The sequence below is a fragment of the Hydra vulgaris genome, chromosome 08 (assembly GCF_038396675.1).
Source record: "Hydra vulgaris chromosome 08, alternate assembly HydraT2T_AEP".
NCBI lineage: Eukaryota > Metazoa > Cnidaria > Hydrozoa > Anthoathecata > Hydridae > Hydra > Hydra vulgaris.
The window spans coordinates 25,506,501-25,512,500 of record NC_088927.1 but is presented as its reverse complement, the minus strand read 5'-3'; the positions used below and the strand labels follow the sequence as shown (position 1 = coordinate 25,512,500).

General features: G+C 25.8%; 1 protein-coding gene across 2 annotated transcripts in view; it reads right to left on the bottom strand.

The window, feature by feature from the left end:
* Positions 1-6,000, bottom strand: part of LOC101235974 (unconventional myosin-XV) — a 116,584-nt gene that overhangs the window by 48,875 nt on the left and 61,709 nt on the right. The gene's annotated exons all lie outside the window — the stretch shown is intronic.

Genomic DNA, 6,000 nt, shown 5'->3' with positions numbered 1-6,000 from the left:
AATATAATATATATTAATATATATAATAATATATATGAAGTTCAAATAATTATGGGATCAATAACAACATTTATTTTTAGGACAAAGTAAATTGGTGCATGGTAAAAGCTGAAGACATCCCTTAATGGGCTTGGGTAACAGTTTGGTAACCAATGTAACAATGTAACAAAATATTATATATGGTAGCATATTTTATTTTATAAAGAATATGAAATTTGGCTAATTGCTTCAGCCAAACACATGAAAACTATTAATTTTTGGTTAAATATGACACTAAAAACATAATGCCTGAATCATTTTATCACTTAGTAATAGTTTTTTACTTTTCCAGCCCTTTTTTATTGCCATATTCAGCTGTGGAATTAAACTTTCCACAGATGAAGGTGGCAATAAAAAAGGGTTGAAAAAAATTTCATTTTATGTCTAATACTTGGAATTTTTAAGCTTTGTGCTTCCCAGCCATTTTTAATATCAATACTTTTTTCCGACTTAAAAGTTGGAATAAGATCTACTGCAACAAGTTAGAACAACCTGCTGTAAGGCAAGAACAACCTCAGGTGAATCAATCTTGTTTTTAAGACAAGCAGTAATTGAAATCTGACTAGTCTTTTTTCTCAACTGATTTTTGTTTCTTTAACTCTAAAAGTTTTTTAACTTTATTATTTTCAACTTTTTTAAGATGATAAATTATCGAGCTTGTGGCTGCAGAGCCAAAGGCACCAGGTCGCCAGGGGGCACTACCCCTACCCCCTTACATTTTTTCTAAGGGGGTAGGGGTAGTGCCCCTTTTCTCAGAACATTTTTCAGTTAGTATGATCCACTGATTTTCCATTTACAGAATCTTATTTAAATTAATTATACTTTTTAAACAAAACTAAAAGTAAATTTGTTACATTGTTTATATTCATAATAAAAAAATATGTCACCACCATGGTAGTGGGTTGTTAAATCCAAAATTTTAAAAGTGAAAAGAAGTTAAAACGAATTTTTTCTTTATTCGTTTTTTTTAACAAAACAGTCTGGTTTATCTTTATTTTTAAAACATTGCATTAAGTTAACTTTTCATTAATAATTTAAATATATATTTTATCAACGATTTTATATCACTAATTTGACTACTTTAAGTATATATTAAAATATTTATTAAATTACTTATTATTAAAAATTTTTTCTAATAATTAAGAAAGGCTAACAGAAACCAGTAGCTTTTTACTTGAATATTTTTCACTTTAACAACCCTGAACCGCCACCACTCAGTCTAAGAAGTGACTTTATTGACTGAACAACCAAGAATAAAATGTTTGAAATCAAATGAAAAGAAAAGTAGAAAAAATTTATGCTTGTCTTTTTTTTAGAAAACTGTTTAGTGCTCTATACCGCACATGCAATAGAAATGTAAACTCAGACTCTTAAGGGAAAATCATAACTTATGCAAAAGTTTAAAAGAAACTTAATAAAAAATACAAAAAAAAATTAAAGGCTTATAGCTGGAGTTGAACCATCAGTTAGAATTCAACAGGTTGACACTCTACACAATTGTGCTATATATGTAAATGATTCGGAGAAAGAAAAAAAATAAACACCAGAAAACAAAATAACTAAAAAAACAAAATTAATTGATAATAACAATATAATTTAAAAAAATAAAATAATAAAGATGAAATGAAGTAAAATGATGGGGGAAAAAAAAAAGTACCTAAATATACATATATATAAATATACATATATACATGTGCAAATACCACGCTTGGCATTAACACAACTCAGTCTGCCCTCCTCTACATGCAGATTATCCATTTGGTAGCAAAGTTGCAAAAACGCTTTGACTAAGAAAATTTGGTAGCAGGCTAAGGTAGCAGGCTAACTACCAAAAAAAACCTAAAGTAATATTCTGCTGACATTTAAATTTAGAAACACCATTTGAAGTTGTTTACATTACGGACTTTTTCATTTACTGAAAATCAAGTGAGAGAAAAATGAATCTTTTAAAATATCAAAGTTTTCCTGCATTATCAAAATAATCTCAGATGTGTGCAATTTGATTTTAAAACTTTGAAGAAGGCTGCATTAATGTTTTATATAAAATGTCTGCTACTAACTTGATGTATTTTTTATATTATGCATATATATGGGTTAATTTAGACAAATATCATCTCATTAAAGTAATCTTTATCTAAAGTTGAATAAAAACTTTTGAAAATTGTACAACTGCAATTTTCTACATCTACAATTGTAACAACTGCAATTTCTTTAAAGTGACAAATTATAAACAATGTATTCAATGTTCTTTACATTTGAAATTTCTTCATGTAAAATAATGCTTATTCTTTGTACTTTTTACTTTCAGTTTTTCAAAATTCGTTAAACGGTTATTTTAGTTGTAGCTTATATCCTCAGAAATTTCAAGGAGTCAAGAAACATTTCAAGGAGTCAAGGTGTCAAGATGTTAAAGGAAGCCTAATCTGGGAAGCTCTTTACAAGCATCATGTCCAACCTGTATTAGAAGTTTATTATAAACAGAAGATTGTGTAGAAGCAATTTATTTCAAAAACAAATAACTGTCAACAAATAACTGTTTCGTGTTCCAGAAAATATTTTGCAAGTGTTAAATTATAAAGTGGAATAATGTAGGTGAAACTTCATCCTCAAGGCCACAATATACTCACCAATAACATTTCAGAGAGCCTGATAAAAAAAGGGTAATATCACTTTTCAATGATGCATCCTTGATATCTTTATCATCGTCTGTAGTTTTGTGTAAAAATATATTTGAGTTATAACTTTAGAATTGTAATTAATTTTGAATGTTTTAATGACTGACTTTAAGAAGTTGAAAAACACAAACCTAATTCTTACTGTTATATATGTGGCAAATATATAAAGAAGAAATGCAGAATGATTCCTTTTCCAAATTAAAAAGAAGAAGAATAATTTAGTTATATGGTTCTGACCATCTCCAATATAAAGTTGTTTATCTCCAGAATGAAACAGTGGAAATTTTTTAAGAAATATTGTTTTATACAAGTCAGAGAATACAAGAACATCTTATGTCAAGAATTTTTACTTTTAGGTATGGCTATGGTTTTTGCCATGAGGTGCTTGGTCTGCTAAGGCATTTCAGGTGCCTTTTGAACCACAAAAGTTAAAGGTTTAAAGGCTGTCCTTCTACACATTTAAAAATAGTCACAATGCTACACCTATTCCATTCAGTCTGACTAAAAGAAGATTACTACAGTGTGAAAATCCTCCTGAAAGTCCTACTAGAAAATATTCTCTAGAAAGATTCTCAGAAATTCATTGCAAACTTCAAGTGGCTTTCTTTCTTGGTTTTTATAAAAGATTTATCAAACTTCAATGCATATATGAGATAATCAGGCCTTGTTTTAAAGCGTAAACTCGCGTGCTATTTACATACACACTAAGTCATTTAACGAAAGCACAAAGCCATTTTATGCAAGCCATTTTTCAACATTTCTTAATATTTAAACAAGTCTAAAGATATCGTTTAAGTGGTAAGATAAAAGAAGTAATTAACGTTATAAAAACCACTTATAAAGTTTGAATGACAATTACGTAAAAAAGTCTGCATAAAAATTACGTTTGATATTCGCGCTATTTACAAATGTAAAAGTTAAAAAAAAAAAAGGAAGAAAATTTTAATTATTCTAACTTTTCCATAAAAAATGTTCAGCAGAAAAAAAAAAAAAGATGTTATATGACGCTTAAAAAAAGAAATCATAAAAGAAACATTAAAAAAACTTTCATTTATCATCTTGCAATAGCAAGAATATTTACTTAGACAATTTCTCATAACAAACGATAACAAAAATAATTACCAAATTTTTTTTTTTAATTAAAAAGCAAAACAAGTAACTATTAGCTGAAAAATAGTTTTAAATATTATTTTATATTATTACAAAAATTATTATTATTATATAAATTATTTTATATTAGCACCACTTGATATTTGTTTGTTTTGTTTTGTTTGTTTGTTTTGTTATAATGATTGATATTATCAAAGAAATAAATCAAAGAAATATCCTTATCACAAGTCTAAACTTTAAATTTTTTTTTTAATAATACTTTTTTTTTTAATAATACTATTGTATAACAAACCTAGAAAAAAAACACTAACATCATGGGGAAAAAATGTATAGAACTTTTTTTTTTTATAAAAGAATAGATTCTTTATAAAAAAAAAAAGTTTGCAACTTTAATTTCATGATTTTTGTATAAACCATAAAATTAAATTTTGCATGCAATTTAAAAAAATGCAAAATCAACAATTAATTAAATTGAATTAATTAAGATTGAATAAACTAAAAACTTTAAAGCTATATTATGAACATGATGAAACTAAAGATGGTGTAATCATCTAAAGATGGTGTAATCATCTAAAGATGGTGTAATCATCTAAAGATGGTGTAATCATCTAAAGATGGTGTAATCATCTAAAGATGGTGTAATCATCTAAAGATGGTGTAATCATCTAAAGATGGTGTAATCATCTAAAGATGGTGTAATCATCTAAAGATGGTGTAATCATCTAAAGATGGTGTAATCATCTAAAGATGGTGTAATCATCTAAAGATGGTGTAATCATCTAAAGATGGTGTAATCATCTAAAGATGGTGTAATCATCTAAAGATGGTGTAATCATCTAAAGATGGTGTAATCATCTAAAGATGGCGTCATCTACAATTTTTTTTTAAATGAACTAGAATAATGTAAAAAATAACAACCAAAATTTTAAACTAAAAAATAAATAACAACCAAACTTTGACCCTAAAAAATAAATAACAACCAAACTTTGACCCTAAAAAATAAATAACAACCAAACTTTGACCCTAAAAAATAAATAACAACCAAACTTTGACCCTAAAAAATAAATAACAACCAAACTTTGACCCTAAAAAAGGAATGCAAAAAATCATAATAGAACTAGAATCATAATTTGGTTCAAGTCATTTAGTAAAAATGTTTTCAACTAACATAGGAAAAACCTTTTTAAAGTTGATGGATAACTATATACTGCTTATAAATTACATAAAATTTTTAACCAAAAGGCAATAAAAGTTAGCTAAACTTGCACGAAAAATGTGGAAATAATTATAAAAGGATGTTAAAGGAAGATAAACAATGATGCGTTGTTATACAAAAGCAACATTTAAAAAAAAAAAAAATCGGAAAAATGCAATTGTAAAAAAAAATTGCCCAAAAAAGTTGCAAATGCATAACCAAAAAAAAATAGTAAATAAATGTGTTGGTCATGAGCAAATCCTTCAAAAATGAAAAGAATTCAAAAGATACTTTACTGTTAAAATACATATTGGAATTGAAAGATAAAAAAAATAATGATAAAATCATTAATTTTCAAGGTATCTATAATATTTCCAAAAATTGTTTTAAATACTATGTCTACAAAAAATGTTTGACTATTTATTTAGGAAATTTTTGATTATATTTTTTAGAAAATTTTCAAATTTTTATTTTTTACAAGAAAAATATTAGGATAATGCAGGTGTTAATAACATTTCCTTTTGCCATAACAGCATATTTTAGTCTTCAGTAAAAGTATATAGTTAGACCACTAAAATATTTCTCAAGCTCCATGTTGCTTAAATGCTGCAAACCTTATTTTATCTCAATTGTCAGATCTTTTGATATATTATGCAAGAGTAATTATTTTCATTCAATAAAAATTGCTTAAAGTTTATTTTTAAAAAGTTTGAAATAATTCACTTTATTTTGTCTATTGAACCATTTAAAACAAATGAGACAGGATATAAAAAATGTGCTCAGCAGTTTTGATTCCAAATAAAACAAGTCTAAAGAAGTGTTTAATGAAAAGCATGAAATGATTTAAAAACAAAATATTTAATTTAAAATAATAATAATAAAAATTAATTACTTAAACAATACTTATTTAATAAATATACTATTATTTATATAGTCTATATTTTGTTGCAAAATATGGTAAAGTAAATTTAGTATTGTGTG